At 40.3% G+C, this 19,897-nt stretch overlaps 1 long non-coding RNA gene across 7 annotated transcripts in view; it reads left to right on the top strand.

Annotated features, from left to right (window-relative positions):
- The window catches only part of LOC147247724 (uncharacterized), a 361,363-nt gene that overhangs the window by 231,062 nt on the left and 110,404 nt on the right, over nt 1-19,897 (top strand). For all 7 annotated transcript variants that reach the window (XR_015109542.1, XR_015109538.1, XR_015109539.1 and 4 more), the window contains one exon: nt 15,269-15,327. This is a non-coding gene — a long non-coding RNA (uncharacterized LOC147247724). The remainder of the gene's footprint in view (nt 1-15,268; nt 15,328-19,897) is intronic.

The raw sequence follows: 19,897 nt of genomic DNA on the forward strand, positions 1-19,897 counted from the left end.
CATGCAAAATTTAATTAAAATCCCATCAGCCTATGCCTCTGTGTTTTGGCCAGTTATGGCCATGTCTTTTTTAACCATCTGAACCCCAGGTAGTTTTTCCTCTTCTGACACATTTTTTTATTCACTGTGGGCTCATTTTTTATGGGAATATGAAGTCTTGCACCTCTGTAGAAACCCAACAATGATGGTTTGAATTTTGAAATGTGTTTTGCACAGTGACACACAATTCTAATGTCAAATAATCATTGAAAAGTCAAATGTATTGAATTTATTGCAGAAAAAAACATGGATTATTAATAAACATTTCATTTTAACTGTTCTCAGTTTCATGAAAAAATATATATTGACTCACGACCCATCCAGTGTGTATCCTCCCTCTTGCCCAATGTCAGCTGGGATAGGCTCCAGCAACCCCCCCACAACCCTGAACTGATAAGTGGTATGGGTGGAAAGTGGATGGATGGATGTCTATATTGACTCACTTTTTCCATAGCCGACAATGAATTTGGATCACGTTTGTTGACGCTTAGTCAATCATGTCTTCTTGGTCTTGTGCTGACAAACTGATTATTTTCTGTTTTGTTTTTTTTTCACAGATTGTGATCAAATCACACGTGACATGATACTGACATACGAAAATACCTTTGCTTTTAGTTGTTCTCAGTTTTAAGCTTAAATTTGATCATTTTTTTCACCAATAACTGCCCGAAAATTTCAAATCCTTTTACAGTGTCTGTGGAAAATGACAATCAAAGAAAAGTTAAAACTCACCAAGGGTTTTTGGGTTTAATCCATCAGGTGGAGTTGTAAAAAAAAAAACAAAAAACAAAAACCCAACTTGACCATTCTGGACTGGGTTTTCTTTTTCAAACTTTTGCCCTCCCCCACCATTCTAGATCACAGCAGAACCAGTCACAACCCATTTGGAATTTAGAAAGTGTGTACTTCTTTAAGCATGAACACTCACACAGTCATCCACATTGAAAGACTTCCAGCAGCAGAGTAGCTTTTACCCATTCTGCAAGATATAAAGTCAATAACCTTGTATGGACAGCAAACCTAGAGAATAAGACTTTTATGAAAATAAAAATAAAAATCATAATTTTAATGTCACTGTTGAATATTTACCCCCCCCCCCCCCCCAAAATACCTTGAACTTGTTACCAGCATACATAATTTCTGGCAGGATTAAAATTTGTATGTGTAATAGATGATAATGATTGATTTGAAATTTAGACAGACATAATGATTCTTCAAATTGAACTGACCCAAGACACAGGGCAGAGACATCATATTATGAATATAATGATTTTCTAATGTATTTAGCAGCAGCAGATCATGTTGTCTACCTTTACTTTCTAGGTTGTACTCCAGAGATTTGATATAATTGAGATGATGCAGTTTAACCTCTAAATGTCTCAACCCTAATCCCAGCTGTCATTTTTCAGAAGAAAAGGACCTCAATTATTCAATGTGTCATGGTTAGAAGCTGTAAGAACACAAACTGTCCTAGGATTTGAACTTCTCAGTGGTCCCAAAAGAAATAATGTGTGATGTAAATTTCAAGTCTACGAAACCAGTTTCATCAAAAAACACTTTGCTTATAATGTAGCATTTGACTAAATCAGATCCTGTATAATAAAGTAAATTCCACACCCCTCTGCAATCTTTGATTGATTCAGTTTAACTGCAGGATGTGAAAAAGCTGCAAGTAGGCCTACCTGTGGTTCATATTTTTTTCAAAAAATATATAGTTCTAAATATACTGTATATCTATATGTGTTTTTTCAATATACAAACTCTCACTCATTTAAGAGTTATGCCATTATGAATTTGTTATACTACATACACTTTTTTAGTTCTATCTTTGTCTTGCTTGCTCTGTTCCCAAAAGTGCTGTGCATAAAAAAAATGTTTAACCAATTAGCTGCCTGTTTACAATTTAATACTACATCTTTAACAAGCCTTCAAACTGGACATATAATGATGTGTTTTATTCTTTGATCAGATTTAGCATAAATATCATTTATGTCATTCTTACCCTGGTTTAGTTGATTTACAGTACAAGAAGAAGAATCTGCATAAGCAAAAATGGTAACAGAAGTTTATTTAGATGACTGGGAGAAATGGAGAGGTCAGAGAGGAACAGGAGTGCATGGAGGCAGAGGAGGAGAGAAAAGGTAATTAAAAAGATAAGTGACCAGTAGTCCTGGCCTGTCAGGGTGCAGAGCCAATGATGAAATTAACCCACTTTGTGCTGCCTGGCAGTGGCTGACAGGCTCAACTGAGTCTCAGTATGGCCTCACCTGTGATGGAGGCCGTCTGTGTTTGCAGGTGAAAGGCTTCACAGACTGCAGAGGGTGGCACTTAAACAAACTAATAGAAGCACACACACAACACACACACACACACACACACACACACACACACACACACACACACACACACACACACACACTAGTCTTTGCCTTCACACTGTCTCTGTACCCTCCTCTTGCTGTTTCTTCCTCTTTCTCATCTGAGCCTCTTGTGACAGATCCAGGCAGTGGGTGGTGGTGCTGGCACATTGTTTCCTCCTCTCTCTTGCCTCTCCTTCTCCCTCTTCCTAACACACGCAGACGCACATGGATCCACACCCACACATGGGGTTATAATTAATACTTTTCTGGTGTCCATATTTCATACTGTTTGCTTAGAAAAAGCTGGAGAGCCAGGGATGGGTTGGACTGGGAAAGAGGGAGGGATGCAAAAAAAAAGATCTCTAAGATTAATTAACAGTGGAAGAGGGGAAGAAAAGGGATGTGTCCCAAGAAAGCAGCAAGCTCTGCACAATGCACCACACTTCATTTTAATAACGGAGTGGTGTGTTTTTCCTCTGTGTGTGTGTGTGTGTGTGTGTGTGTGTGTGTGTGTGTGTGTGTCACCACGACACCACTCTACCTGAAATGAAGGATAACAAGCCCACCGGATTAGAAAACGCACCATCTATCCTCCATGCCCCTCCCTCCACATTATTTGTATTCAAGGTTTTTTGAAATGACATTGCAATCTGATGATGCACCAGCCCATTATATTGTCTAGCAGGACAAATACCCTGGCGTTTTTCTGTGTAGAACTAACACAATTTTTCCATGTCAGAGTGTATGTGTGTGTGTGTGTATTTGGGCAGGGGGGAGGTGTGCATGGTGGTAATATTACAGCGGTCCGGGGATGGAGGCAAGGCCCCGGGAATGCTGTCATTAATCCTGGAGGAGGACCGTCGCACACTCTGATTATTAGAGAAATAAATTTGCATGCTGCATATGAGCCAGGTGAAAAGCACTGAAGGCGCAAATTATATCTCCCTGACAGGCTGAGAGCGAGAATGGAGGCTGCCACCATATTGTTCCAACACACATACACACACACACACACACACATGCATGACATCCCTGCTGCTACACACAGTCCCTCAGAAAAGCTGTACACATGCACAGAAACAGGATCTACTCAGCGATTACACATATACGTACAGATTATGTAGACGAATATGCCAGGATCTACTGTGTAAAGCTGTTCCCTATTAAGGGGAATTCACTAACATCCACAAACACTTTCAGATTGTGCGACTTTCTTTCCTAACACCTTAGGAAAGAATGCCACGTGTGGACATAGTCTTCGGTTTCCATTCTCATTCCTTCCATAAACCTCTATTTTTGTGTGTGGGTGTATATTCCGCGGGGTCCATGGCTCCGGGCTGTCCTCTCACCCTGCCTGTAATGGTCCATGCTGGCCCAGCCTAATGGGGTGGACAGTGGTGTCAACTTCATTACTGTACATCTTCCTCTAAAACGAAGTCTCTTCCCCATCCACACTTTGACCACACTTCATTAGTGTCCCTTTGCTTCCCTCTAACCTCAAATAGAAATGTTAAACATTTTCAGAAATGTATTGGAGGATATCTTTTAAGGGAGAGGCCAGGCTGTGCATGTGTGTGTGTGTGTGTGTGTGTGGGGGGGGGGGGGATAAGATTTGTAATCATTGTAAATTAGGATACGTGGAGTGCAGACAAGCTGCGTTCCCTGAAATCATGATTGTGTTTATTCATTCGCCATTTCAAATGATTCACTAAATGCTTTTTAGCCTGGCAGAGTGCATGTGCTGTCTGGAAATCATTGCTCCGCAAAAGTTCATGGGGCGATCAAGGTGCAAGTGTTTAATCAAGGCCATTCCTATTTCCCTAAAACAAAACAAAAAATTGGTTGATATCTCTTCAGTAGCCATCTGGCAACCACAACATTTAGAGCTGGAACTGACTCGTTATCCACAATTGTCTGTATATATAACTCTGCTCTGATCTGTTAAGGCCCCGATTCGACCTGATTGGTATTCATTTTCTCACTGCTCTCAATTTACTTTTCCTTATTTTCTGAGAAAGAATAATTAAGAATTCCAGTACTTTTCCTGTTCCTGCTGCTTGCACTTTTATCAAACACTTTTACTGCTATCATTAGTAGGTACAGCAAATATGAATACTGAATGAATGCTACCACTGTTTTCATAAATGACAACTTTGCTCTTCACGACATCACATGGACTTTCTGGCATTGATGCCATTGTTGGTTGAATATGTGGCTAATTAATCTTCCAGATAGCTTATCTTATTATTGGTTGATTTATGATGGTTGATTGCAAATCATACAAAATTGCAAAAAATGAGTTTCAACTAAGACCGGCACGGTGCTGCAGTTGTTAGCGCTGTCGCCTCACAGCAAGAAGGTTCTGGGATCTTTCTGTGTGGAGTTTGCATGTTCTCCCTGTGTATGGGTTCTCTCCGGGTACTCGCTTCCTCCCGCAGTCCCAAGTGGGGACTCGGCTGATTGGATTCTCTAAATTGACTGTGGTTGGAATTGGTGTGGCTGTGAGTGTGAATGGTTGTTTGTCTGTATGTGTTGGCCCTGTGACAGACTGGTGACCAATCCAGGGTGTGCCCTACCTCTTGTCCGAAGGCAGCTGGGATAGCCTTCAGCCCCCCCCCCCCCCTTAACAGGTAGAAAATGGATGTATTTTGAACTACGTTTTATTACAAAATCTTAAACCAACTATCACCACATGCAGTTCCAGTGTAGAATCATATGAATGGTACCTGCATATCTGGGCTGAAGCAGTTTATTTATGCAGTGTTCCATCAATGGATGCGAATATTAATGCATCCTACTGTAAGTAGCTTTCCTTTTTTTGATACATCTGTAAATGGTTAAACAGAGAGAAAGGACAGTGTTTGACATTGATTTATCACATACATCATCAAGTGGACATGCACAGGATCACCACATGTGATTCTGCTTGTCATAACAATTGTGTTTTTTTAAGGTGGGTGATTACATTTGCTAATTTTTGCAGAAAGCAGTCTATGGTTGCCTGTCATAGCAAATTCATTTTCTACTTATTTATTTTTGATATCATGATATTGGTGGGAGACGTGCACTGCATTTGAATGATGAGTGTTAATCTGATTTAAATTGAGCTAATATAATGTATGTCAAGTTTCCTCTAAATTGATCACATTCACGTCGCACTTTGCAAGATCAGAACAGGAACCAGCAGCAATTGTCCTCCCTGTAAGTTCTGCAAATCATTTTGTGATTCTGATATCTCTACACTTAACATTTAATCACAATGTCCCTAGTGTGAGTCCACCTGGGAGCCTGTATGTTGCAAAGTTAAGTACACCTGGGAATCAAGTAAGCCTCATGGCAGCAAAGGTATCAGACTTCAGTGAATGGTGTGGACAGTATGTGATAATATTTAATGTTCAGATGAAATACACAGATGAAGACACATGGTTATATATGTCCACTGCAGTGTCTTTGTCACTCATCTTTCATCTTTTAGCTTGTGCCTATAGGCAGAGAGGGAGCAGCAGGAGGGGTAATTCTGTTCTAAAGCCCCTAGTTAGACATGCATATATTCCTATTATAGTCAGCACTCCCGGAAGAAGACAACAGAGAGCAAACAGAATGACCTTGAAATATTTATCCCCAGTCTCGCTTCGGAGAATTAAGTTTGGTGTTGGGAGCAACTCGCAGCTATCCAGCTCTACTTTGTGTGGAAGCATGCATGCCCATACACACCCATGCACAAACACACACACATCCTCCTTTAGCGGGTTATGTAGACTGAGACAAACGGCTCATGTACCATCTTGCAGTGTTGAATATTAAAGGCGGTCAGGGAGGCAAGGCTTTGATTGGGACAATAAAGGCTGATGAACAGGATCTTATAGCAGGGGAGATGAGTGTGTGTGTGTGTGTGTGTGTGTGTGTGTGTGTGTGTGTGTGTGTGCGTGTGTGTGTGCGTGTCACAGTGCAAGAGGAACAGCCAAAACCCTGAAGTGGAAGCCAGGAGCCAGAAGCTGCCCGGCCCAGAATGCCTGTGTGTGTGTGTGTGTGTGTGTGTGTGTGTGTGTGTGTGTGTGTGTGTGTGTGTGTGTGCGCGTGTGTGTGTGTGTGTGTGTGCGCGCCTGTGTGTGCATGCATGTGGTGGGGGTGGGGGGGTGAAGAAGGGTTAGAGTGACCCAGTCAGAGCAAATATGGGTCGAACTGAGGATAAGAAAGAAGTATCCGTCAAAGAACTTTTTGTGGCACTGTGCTGCTGCACCATATCCTCTCATGGCTGCAGTTTTTAATGCGTAATTTAATCACCTAAAGAATAATTTCAGTTTATTTGATTTCATTAAGTGTTTTGGAAATAATTTCTGTTTGTTGTGGTTAGACACATGGTGACATTGGGAACATCACAGAGACAAGAACCTGTGCTTTGACTTTGTGTGATTCTCCCTTAATGGCTGAGAAGACAACATAGTTAAAATTAAATGGTATGTTTATTTTGTTTCCTACTTTGTGATATAGCCTATATTGTAACCATATAACTGAAAGATATGTGGCTATGTTTTGGTTCAGGGTCAGAGCAAAACACTTTGGTGCCAGGGGCAAAATAACAAAAGTATGACCCCCTTATGGACAACACAAAATAGGCTGCATGTAAATTGATTTCAGTTTAAAAAAAGCTTGTTTAAGCTAGTTATATTTAGCTCCACCTGTCCAAAAAAATGTCAGTTGGAGGGGTTATCCAACTAAATGATAGATGATGCTGATAATTCTGGATATCGCTGCACTACACTCATTTCTCTCTCTCAATTAGCCCCATGTTTTGACTGTCCACTTCTCGTACTGGTCATTCCAGTCTTACAGGTGTGCCATTTCTACATTCAGCAAGTGTGTGTTTTAGACTGCTACAGGCTGTTTCAGCCCATGTGTTTCCATATATCACCCCTTTTGATGCACAGATGTCATGTTTCCCAAATAATATGCAAGTAACACAGAACATCCTATCTGTAGCTTTAGGCTATCCATTACTTTTTCTTCCATTGTTAGATGTCATGAAAAAGTACTCATGACATAATCCTAAAGGAAAGAAGTCTTCAGCATCTATGGGCAGCTTTAAACAAACTCTCCTCCGACTGTATCACACATGGTTTGGCCATAATGCAAAGTCACCAGATATGCTTGTTTCAGGTGGATCAACTGACCCATGGTACTGCTGTGGTCTCCTTGGCCTCTCGCTGCTCCTACAAGCAACTGTACAACAGTGGACAAGAGCTATATCGTCCGCTGGTACTGCAGTAGCTGGTCCCCTGCCAAAACTCTCTTGCTCTATAATTGGTTGCTGCTATAGGCGATGCCTTCTCAGTTTAGTTGTCCATTTAAATGGTAACATAAGATGAAGATGTGCACAAACCATCACTGCCAGTCCCAGACATTGCAGGAACCTACAAGGTTGGTGGTGAGGACACATAAATGAGCCTCCAGCAGAAATGCAGCACAGCAACATTGGCACTTGTTTAGAGTACAATTGCTCTCCATATTTCTTAAATCTAGCTGGTGCACAGATGTTTAATCTCAGTGGCTGATTTCTGTTTAATTTATCTGCTGTTGTTGATGCAAACTATTGTTGCCGATAATAGTGAAAGGTAGAAATCAGAGTTTCATTTTAGAATAACAGAACTATGAGCTAAAGGGAGCTAAACTGCCCCAAGTTGGAGATCCAAGTTTTAATTTTCTGTAGATTTATCTATAACACCTTATCCACAGGCATTAAATTGGCTTTGGTAAACGGTAAATGGACTCATTTTTATAAGGCGCTTTCTACCTTAGCAGCACTCACAGCGCTTTTCAGTGTCATTTCAGTCACCCTTTCACACACACACACACACTGACAGTGGAGCTGCCATGCAAGGTGCCATCCTACTCATCAGGAGCAATTATGGGTTCAGTATCTTGCTCAAGGATTTTCGACATTGTCACCGGGGGAAGTGAGGTTCGAACGAGGGACCCTCCGGTTCCAAGGCAGCCTCTGTGCCTCCGAGCCATGTCCACTTTAAAAACTATTTCTTCCTCAGTTTTGAAGTGTACCTTACTTTAAGAGGAAATCTGTACTGCATTCCATTCCATTCCATTGTATTACACTGCATTGTTTTTGTCCACTGAACTAGCAAAAATAAACAAGATGCCTTTCCAATTCTACTGAAAGCACCCACTTTTACCAACTTTGTTTCAAGTTTCAATCAGATGTCATTGTTCTTCCTCTTCAGCCACAGAATCAAAAGAATCACAAACAACTTTTTTGATTTATTTAGAAATATAATAGTTAATGATCCATTACAGAATCTCTAAAGGGACGTCTGTATGGAAGACATGATTGAGGCTTTGCCAAAAGCCTCTTTGTTGTACTTATGTAATTGTCATGTTCATAGGGAATTTTTATTGAAACAATAACAAAGCACATGTCCACAAATTAGCTCACTTTCTCCCATTTAACTTCTCATTGTCTGCAATGCCTGTGAGGGCTCAGAATAATGGATGATTGGAGTGGAGAAAGAAAAAGCAATGGGCTGTGTGTGTGTGTTCGTGTGAGAAAGGGGAAAGCATTGGCAGGGTAGTAAAGAAAAGCATGCTGGATTGTTGGAGCACAGTGGAAGGATGCCTGCCAGTTTCTACGCCACCGGGGCTCTCTGACCTGTGGTTGTGTGTGTGTGTGTGTGTGTGTGTGTGTGTGTGTGTGTGTGTGTGTGTGTGTTGTGTGTGTTTGATTGGATTGTGTGTGTGCGTAACTGAACTCAGCAATAGAACGATCTCTGCCCATTGCCGCATGCATTCACGCTGTGTACGTTTGCTCTGCTACTGTGTGCCAAATTACGTGCGTGTTTCTCTGCCCTGCATTCATTGTGTGTTTACATGTGCACCTGTGCATGCATGAGCATGTGTGTGTGTGTGTGTGTGTGTATGTGTGTGAGTGTGGGAGGCAAGCAGATGAAGACGCCGTTTGCCTCATATTCAATGTGATCTGCAGCATCACCTCTGTCATTATATTTAGCATACGATCCAGCTCCATGTTTCATTATGCATTCCCATCTACTGCTCTGTGGTGTTATTCTTACATCTCAATTAGCCTCTCTGTTCTGGACAAAAAAATGCATTATTTATGACAAGAAATGGAAGAGCAAAGTAACTCAAACTTGGAACTTAAGTGCATGTGAATGACACATCAGAATTTAATCAAATACATGCTACATGTAACAGCAATAAAAAACCACAGATCATCATATGCTGGCAGATCATCTTTCAAAAGTGTTAACAAGCTAAAACAAAGATGCTGGACAATGGTGACTGTATTCATGCTCACAATCCAACATATATGCTGCAATTATTGGATGTTGCTGAAATTAATAACAATTGTGAGTTCGGGACACAAATGTGACTTTCTTGAATTTGAACTTATTTCTCTCTGCCATTTAAAACGTGTCAACTGAAGCCCAATTTCTGAAAAAAAAAAAAAAAATCCAAAACACATCTATCCAGAAAATGCCGACTAACTCTTTTAGTAGCCTTTTGGGGGGTTTGAAAGCTCAGTAGAAAAACAAAACAAAAAAAAAAAAGCTTAACTTTCCATGAAAGCATCTGTTTCTTAGCAAGAACTTAAAATGTAGTCTTGTCAGATTAAATTTTTTTTCCTTTGTGTCTTGTGCAGTTCCTTGGTTTTATCCAATGGGTCTTACAACTGGGCTGCACGGTGGTGCAGTGGTTAGCACTGTGGCCTCACAGCAAGGAGGTTCCGGGTTTGAGTCCTGGCTCAGGCGCAGGATCTTTCTGTGTGGAGTTTGCATGTTCTCCCCGTGCCTGTGTGGGTTCTCTCCAGGTAGTCCGGCTTCCTCCCACTGTCCAAAGACATGCAGGCTCCAGCCCCCCCGCAACCCTTACTAGTAAGGAATAAGCGGAAGATGACGATGGATGGATGGGTTTTACAACTCCCTCTGCCACTTGGATTGTAAAAAAAGTTTATTTTTTTTTCTATAGCATCTATGATAGTGGGCAACCATACACTCAAAAGAAAACCTAGACATAGTAACACTCTATTTTGTTAGACTAGCATGAATGTGCAAAATGTGTTTTCTTTCTGAGTTGAATGACCTGTTTTTTTGTTTAAAAACACAGTCATTGTTTAAAATCGGTTGGATACTGAAGAGCTTTAGTAGAGCAGCAGAAGGGGATTGACGTCTTGCTCAAGGGCACCTTGATACAAGTTCTTCAAGGAGGGAAAAGCTTTACTTAGTCACACTCCTAGCTTAAAATGCCGCCCACATCATGTCAATGTAATCTTGGATCCATGCCCAGAGAATTTCCCTTAATCTCACATTACCATATCTATTATATATAGAGCCATATAAACTTGTGAAATGGAAGAATCCCAGATGTACATATAGACACATGTACATGGGCACATACCCTGCCACTGGCCTTTGACAGGTGGGGAAGATTGATATTATATTGACTGATTATGCAATGGTTTCATTAAAAAAATAAATAAATAAAAAAAAGTCAATTTAGGTTTAATGTCCAGTCTTAGCTCCAAGCCAAGTAGAAAGCTACAAATCTGGGTTTCTCCATCATTATGCACCCCAGCTCCTCAGAAACACCCAACAGAAACCAGGACTGTGAATACATTATTAGTCCAATAATGGCACTCCAGTTATTTGATTTCATTAGGCAAGACTTTCCAGTCTCTTAATAGAACTTAAGTAAATGTGAAGCAAATTAAAGGATATTTCTACCCCTCAATGTAATCTTCCTGAAACCTTGTGGCTCTGAGTAACTCTTTGCTCCTGACATTTATTGTGTACCTTTTATAATAGTTACTTTTTTGCAAATCCAGTTGATTGCCAATTAAAAGAGGCGCACAACAGATATAACCACAGCAAGGAGCATAAGCAAGGAGCTACAAAAACCATCAGATAGTGCTCCATGTCTGGAAGACTAAACTGAGGTTTAAAAAGGACTCCATTTGGGATTACGAACATTTTTGAATTTAGGCCCATTGAGCTTCCACTGTGTATAGAATGTAGAGTGTTATCATTTGATGCAGGAGCATACAATTAATACTACGAAAGGATTGTTTCAAGTGCCATATTGTATAATTATATCACACTCATGACATACTGTTTACTGTTGTAAATGCTTTTAGTTTGAGTCGGTATGGGGGGCGGGGGGGGCGGGGGGGGGTTCAATACAACTATGTAAAACTGGCTGGCCGATTACAGGTATGCTGAGGCCACACACCATTGAGGCCCCTGTACTACCTTAAAAGAAACCAACATTTTTAGAAGGTTTCTTTAATTAAAATTCAGTTCAATTGCATATAATTCAAAGTACAATTCTTATTGTATCTTCTTGTATTTCCCCTTTTACACTGACTTTTCAAGGTGGAATTATTAAGCCATTGTTACACCCTACCATCTATTTGGAGATGGAATTGGAAAACTGATATCTGCACCCCCTGCCTGACATGCTGGGGCGGTGTCATGGATAAGTTTGTTGGTACTGTGTGTAAAGCGTTAGAACCAATGGGGGGGGGGGGGGGGTCTTTACTACAATATTGCTGAATATGGACAAAAAGAGTCTGATGTGGCGAAACTGCTGCTTTTTTCACACTTGAATACAATACTGAGATATATTTGATCTTACTCCAGCCAGCTACCAAAGTAACACTGAAATCTTACAAGATTTACTTTGATATTCTTTCAAACAAAAGCACTTATATCAGATGATGTGACACGTTTGCGACACAAAAACCAAGAGGCTTGAAGATGCTGATGAGCAAATGATGAGAATGCAGCGTATGTCTCCATTTGCCCTCTCAAGCCTTTGGCTAGTGCTGTTCACTGACCTGTCACATTCAGCCTCGCTCGCCTTTTCCAAAAGGGCCGGACAGCTGACACTAGCACTCCCCACCCCTTTTATTCCTAATGTGTTGTGATAAGGAGCTTATGTGAGGTTTTTCCAGCAAAATTACCCCCTCAAGCTATTCTAACAGTCTGGCGAATGTGGGCGTACATTTCACCATCACTTCCATTCAGAGGTGATGCTGGCAAGTAGAGACACTGACCACGGGGGGGTGGGGGGTTTCGTGTTAACCTGGGCTAAAGACAAAGCAAGACATTGCCAAAGCCTGAAGACATGACAGCAAAGATTTCCATTGTTTTTATGACACATCAGGACATGTAGTAGCCTGTAGCTGCAGCAGGGGTCGACTATCTTCATTGTCTTTGATTGCCTGAACTTGCCGTATGCATCAGTGTATACAGTTATTGATTTGAATTGGTTGCATGCCTTCCCTAAGAAAGAAAATTGAGCAAAAGCAGATGTGTAGTTGCAGAAAAGAGTGATTCAATGTCAATCACACACAATGGCAGGATATTGTTGCATCCCGCTCTTTGACAGCTTTTCAGTAAGAAATCTGTTCCACATGTGAGCCATGCCACTAAAGCAGTGTTTACATTCACTGATTCTGGTGGCTTTCTCCTTTGTCTGTAGGCACAAAGAATCTGTAGATGTGAATGTGTGTCTCGATGTGGACCCCACAAGTGTATGAGGCTGGCTGCCTTGTGCATGTCGGTCCCCTGTGCTCAGACTGTAAGATGTCGATAGCCAACCTGTAAATGACAGGCACAGAGGGAGTGTGTTTAGCAGTTTGGCTGGATCTTAAAAAGGTCACCCCCAGACACGCACACACCCTGAAACTGACATACACATGTGAAAGAACAGTACATACAAGCTCTAATCACCTCCTTTGTTGTCTCAGTCAAGAGCTAAATGCTAGTTTTGGACAGTTGACCAGATAGCTCTTTATGTTTTACTTATAATGGAACATTTTCATTTGTATTGTCCTAAATTTTCAGCCAGAGAAAATAAGCACATCCTCATGAACACAACTGCAACTGTCAAAATTGCTGCTGCCTTCACTGGATTTGCGCACGAATCCAAAAAGAAGTGGAAACATGTATCTGAACCTGTCAATTGAAGTTGGGACCATCCTGGACCTTTGCCGGATCAAGAAACATCAGCTCAAAACCTGGCCTAGAGACAGTGGTCCAATCAGCATGGATTTCACTGCTAATTGCTCCTACTGTTAATGTGTTAATATTCATTTACAAATTGTCAAAACAAAGCCTTATGTCTTACCTCATGTTCAGCCTCTTCTCCTATGTCTAGTTGTGATGGACATAATCCATCCTTCTTGCCAGAAGAGTTGGTGAACTTCATGTAGGTTTTCTTTTTTCTCTCACTGTTTGAAACTGGAAGTCTACTTGCTGTCAATGTGATGGATGACAAACGGGACTTGTTTAGAATCAGCTTTTGCAGTTTTGTTAGATGTAGAATATGCCATGTCTCATCTATTCACAAGTCAAGGTTTTTTTTTGCTCTTTCATGCAGTTTAGTTCTATTGTCAGTTTTATTTTCTATATTATCTTTGCAGATCCCACATCCTGTCAAATTTACCTCCTCTTTGTGTTGTCTCCCTTGTCTCGTGCATTACCTGTGCTGATCCCTGTTCCTTTGTCTCTTAGCAGCAAACGTTAGACTTCTAATGGTATTTTGACTCTGGACCCTTTTAAAAAAAACAAAGTATGTCTTTTTCTCTGGTTACCTTCACGACTTCTGTTGTGGACCTGTTTTTGTGAATAAACTCTCCCTGAAACTGATCTGGGCTCAGAGGTGTGGGTTTGAGTGCCAAATGTACGTGTTGAAACTCACAAATATAAATTTGACTACTTGTTTGTTGAATTGTTTGTCTTGTTTGTTACCACAGTGGCTAATATTAGCCTTGCTGATTTTCACCAAACTTTATTATTTGCTTGCAAATAAGCATTGTGTGCCAATCAATCCAGACATGAGTGTGTGGTCAGACTTCTCTATAGTCTCTCACATAGAATTATTTTTTCCTCATGACTGTTATGGACAATTACTAATTTCATATTGGAGAATCGGAGGGCCAGAAAATGTTTTCTGCTTGCTTTACTACAGCACTGTGATGAAAAGAGAGCTGAGTAGTCAGTCTTCATTTCTACTCTCACCTGTGGTCCATGACCAAAATAAAAACAAGATTGTTTGTTGAAGTGGTCAAAATGGGTTTCCTCAGGATGGTTACTTGTTTGTCACTCCAAGATAAGATGATAAATTCAGTCATTGAGAGGAACCTGTGGTAGAGTCACTGAGTCACTGTTCTTTTATGGTGAGGTGGTTCAGCTAAGGATGACACCTGGGCCTCTTTAAGGAGCTGTTTCAGGCTCATCCAGCAGGGAGGAGGACCTGAGGCAGACCAGGCCCAAAGTGGTGGGATTATATCTGCAGGCTGGTCTGTTAACACCTCAGGATCCCCAGTCAGAGCTGGCTGATGTAGCCAGGGAAAATGTAACTTCACTAATATTTAAAGTACAATACAAAATATAACCAAAATGAGTCCAGCAGACTTCACTCATAAATCTGGTAATGTAATTCAGCTTATTTTGGTTCCATTTCATTATATATCCAGTGTGTAATGAACTTTAGTCTCGCTTAAACAAGTTTTCTTGGTTAAATAACATTTCTATTGTCTTAGGAAAGGTGAAATGAACATTTGCTGCAACCTCTATTACCAGGAATGCATTGTTGACCAGTGTCTTCCATATTCCTGTAACTGTACTACTGGTTTGTCTGGTTGTTTGGTGTGTATGAAGAGGAAAAACCACCAAGTATAGGATGGTAGCTGGCATGTGCGACAATAGAAAAATGATGTGTCAGAGAAACAAAACTACAAATTAATGATCAAAAAAACATTGTTGATGGCCATCAAGTGCTTTACTAACGTGTGTTTATAATTTTCTTCTGTGTTCTTTCCCTGCTATGATGACCAGCCCTGTCGGAAGCGTGGGAAGAGCAAAGGATCAAAGACAGATGAGGCCAACATAGAAAAGTGGGTAACTGAGAACATGTCATGAACATCAATATGAAGCAAATGATTTCATGCAACTCTGGAGAATGTGGCGTCACCCGTATAGACAAATATGACACTTTAAACTTCATTGGTACATTTCTCTCTCTTGGCCTCTTCTTTCCTCCGTTCCTTTCTCTCTTTATCTCCTTTTATCCCTTCACTATCCTCCATCCATCTTATGGGTGCCAGGCCTGAGCCTGCTGGAAGAAAAACAGAAAAAAGAAAAGGAGAAAAGGAGAGAGAGACAGGGTGATCGGATTTCCATTCCACATCACTGGCGTGGAGTCTAAAACCACAGAGTGCACTGGCACTGGACAAAGAGGCTGGATTCAATAAATATGTGGACTAAGCTCTGCTATTCAGACCCCGCAGTATTGAATTCCTTATTTAGGTCATTTAGACTGGGCAAAATTGATACAGTATGTAGCTCAAATCTATAGCTCAATTTTTTTCTCTCTGTCTTTGCCCTTCTAAATAAATAGGAGATGAGAGAGAGGCCAGTGTGTGTGGGCGTGCAAGAATGCCTGCAAGTGAAGGAGAAGCAAAAAACGGGGTATTTTTTTGTCTCTTATCCCTGCCAGACGGTGAAAGCTTGTATATTTTGTCCAGAGAACGTGAATGATAAAAGAGAGGCAAGGAATTAGAGTGTGAACAGCAAAAAACAAATTGATTGAAAGAGATTGAGAGAGTGAGTGGATTGAGAAAGAGAAAATGTGTGTGTGTGAGAGAGAGAGAGAGAAAGAGAGAGAGAGAGGGTATTTTGACATTTTATTAGCGTCTCAATGAGGTCTGCACTAGACAATGCTCTCCTGCCTCCTCGTTTAGCTTGATCTTAATTGGCCATTAGATTGAAAAATAGGCTATACCTCCTCTCGTCGTCGTCCTCCTCCTCCTGCTCTTCTTCCTTTCTCCTCTGCAGCTTCAGAGCTGATTAGACCTTTGATTTACTAATAAACACAAAGAACCAGATTAGCAGTGGGGCTGAGGTGGCAGCAGTCATGCTTAACTGTGCCTGGAGTGGGAAAATATCAACTGAGGCCTTAACACTCAATCAAACCTATTTGATTTTAGATAGTTGGGATTTCGGATGGACCAGAGGGCCAGCACTACAAATGTGTTAACAGCTGCATGATTGGCTCTCAGTTGCGGAGTTTCTCATTGGGTGTTTGCTGTTCAAAAGAATTATCAAATTATTAATTAATTAGATCCAAGATGGTAGCAGTGTTAAAGTATCTGCTTTTACAGCTAAACAACACTAAAATATTTGAGAGAAGAATAGACAGTGCAGGAAAATAATCTCATACAGAATGCAGCCCCCGACATTTTTTTTTGTCAAGAATACTACACATGGATGAAATTACCAGTGTGTTGAAATGTCAGTCATTTGCACCATTAAAGTACTAAAGTGAATCATGTGCTCCAGTATCATCCTTTTAAAACACACCACTGATGAAATACATAGAATGACCTGATCATATCGTCCTCAGTGTAACAGTTTACTGTTCTAATACACCCTACAGTTTAATCTAATTATCTACAGTACTATATAATGTATATGATAAACATGCATTGTATTTACTTGATCCTCCAGCTGTATTTGTTTTAATTTATCCTACAGTTAACAACTGATTGTTCATTAGGGACTGACTGTTGTCTATAATTAATCTACACCCTTTGTTACTATAGAAATGCTCTAAATACCATGTCAGTTGCACGATACAATGTAACCCTGATTTGAATATTGAATCAAAACGCTCTATAATGTTTTATTTCTGTCATTTGTGTCATTATTAATCATCGACAACACTGAAAGAACATGTGAAAAATTGGCAAGAAATGTATACACTGCCGCATGCGCGACATTGACCTAGCCCATACGCTAGCCCTCACAGCTGATCGACAGATTTTAACTGTTTTTCTTTTCCTCCCCAAGCTTTCTTGACTGTCTGAATTATCAAAAATGTTACAAACTCAACACATAGTGAGGGCCTCAGCACAATTCCCTCACCATGATGCCAAACCATCCCATGTTTAGATTGACCTGCTCGTTATTATTTTTTTTTAGCTCTTATCTTCCCCAGCTGCAGATGACTATGCTTCATGCCTGCTCTATGAGTTTTGGATTTTTTTTCCCACCGAAACTCACACTGGGCTTTTATGATAAATAAGACATTACTCACAATGAGAAGAACTCAATCAGTGTTTGTGTCGTCTGACAGTGAGAAAGACAGGGATAATTACTCACTAAATAGGCAATCACCGAGGTGCTGCCCACACAATCAAGCCTGCATGTGTATTTTGAGGAGTCTCCATAGAAATGCTGGTCAAAAGAACCAAAGAACCAAATAATAAAAGTAGCCGACTGCCAGATTACTGCCTGATTCTGTAGCCGGGGTCACAGGTTGGATAGTTGGAAGGTATTGGTCATGTCTAGATTCTATTTCAAACTGAAATCTCTAATGGAGGAAATAATGTGTCATGTGTAGAAGGACAGCACATGCTCTTTTATTCCAGCAGAAATTGAGTTAATGCTATATGCTTTCCCAAATGGAATGTGCTAATTTTCTTCTGTGACACCTCCTGTGAATTTGTTTGCTTTTGGGGTTACAAAGGGATGTTTTTGAAAGATAAACTTTAACCAGTCGCGAGGGAGAGAAAATCCAGTCGACTAAAAATTCTGTGCTCTGTTGGTGACTGATATTAAATTTCATAATGGTAAATAATACATTTCTTCAAATTATCATCACGACTCAATTAAAAGCCAGGACTGTAATTGTGTTGGGGGGCATGGTCGCCTCGGACAAGTAAAGGCTGAGGGTGAGTGGATCGAACTTGTGAGATGGAGAGAAATAAGTGCTCCAAATGCCAGCAGTCCTGCATCACTGCTGTCATTCAAAGGTCTGTGCACTCACTGTCATTGTGCAAGCATGTATCCTCACTCCTCTCATACTCCACGCTGACTGTCCTGGCTACTCTCTGAGGGTATACAGCACATATGATGTCACAAATTGCGCAGTTCATGTTGAGCTAATTTTTGATATATTGGCTTTAGACTGCGAAATTGATTCTTTCAAATTAACAATGGACTTGCTGCTAGCTGTCAAATAGAATGGACTGTGACACTTAAATGTGTGCCAAATATTTCGGAATTAATGGTCACTGACATTAAGCAAATATTTAAACATTTCCATTGTAAATGCCCCAGGCATATACACAGGGTGCTTTCATTACTAATCGGCTGCTATACCAACAACAGCCCATGTTTCTTTGGAGTAACTGGTTTGATGGCAAACTGCCCTCTGAGCGTAAAGTTTCCACGGAAAACTCCTCAACCAACAAGTCTGGCAGGCATTTACCCCCAAAACAAACAGAGGCGGTGTAACAGGTAATGAGACAAAAACAAAACAAAACAACAACACATTCTGCTCTGCCAACAATAATGCGCTGCAAATGTGGATTAGTGAAGAGTTAAGTGTTACAATTGTCACACGGTCACAATGACCATCATCAGCTGAATAAGTAGGAAAAAAGTCTTGGCCCGTTAAAACTTCCACTGCTGGATGTTGTACTTCTCAGCTGTGTGAGTCAAAGTGATTGTGGGGCACAAAAAGCTAAACAGGAAACTACACTTATCTATGAATCACTACACTATAGTATGATGATGCTCACACATTTCCCACTTTTTAAAAGTTTGGTTTGAGCCTTTGATTGTGTACACAGAGAGAACAGGTTTTCATTGGCAGCTGGTTTATATGACAGATATGCCATTACTTCAACACTGTTTTCAACATTTAAGTTATAAAACTGCTTGTTTTCTGATCTGTCTCCATTTTGATATACTGTTTGATGGTGCTAGTCATAATGTTTCTCATTGAAATGTTCTCTCCTGCTCCTTTGATAGGGCTTTAATATGGTCTTTAGAGCTACAGAAACTGTTGCATTGGCAGTAGACCAATGATATAAAGTGGCAACAAAGTAAAGTAGTGGAATTAGGAAAAGAAAAGTGCTAAAGAGAGAGTACCAAAGTGATGAGTATCTAAAAGTGCATGCAAAAGAAATGTACACAATGCTTAAGTCTGCTTTTTGTTACTTTTTATGAGGGCTTTTCTTTGACTTTAATAGACTTTGTGTTATATGCAATAAGAAAAAGAATTTAGATGAAAATCTATCCATGATTATGGCCAGTTTTGGCAACACACACATTTTTATATAACAAACATGGAACAAAAAAAAAACAAACAAACAAAAACCCAGCATACAGCAGCAAGCCCATGTATGTATAATTACACTGCTTAAAATATGAATGTATCAAATACAGATTTAATATCTGCCTTGGTCAGATATTTAAGTGCAGACAATTTGATTACAGTATCTGATTAAATATTTGCATACTGAAATATAGATTATTACTTTGCCATCATTAACTGGCATCTTGCCAAAGAAAACACCACTGCATAGGCGTCAGAGGATGTTGCTAATTTAAGTATGTAAAGGACTCATTAAATTTGGCATGTACACATAATTTGCTAAATGGTTATTGGATTCTCTG

This window comes from Aulostomus chinensis, chromosome 16 (assembly GCF_037954235.1).
Source record: "Aulostomus chinensis isolate RoL2024-O1b breed Wild chromosome 16, RoL_Achi_v1.0, whole genome shotgun sequence".
NCBI lineage: Eukaryota > Metazoa > Chordata > Actinopteri > Syngnathiformes > Aulostomidae > Aulostomus > Aulostomus chinensis.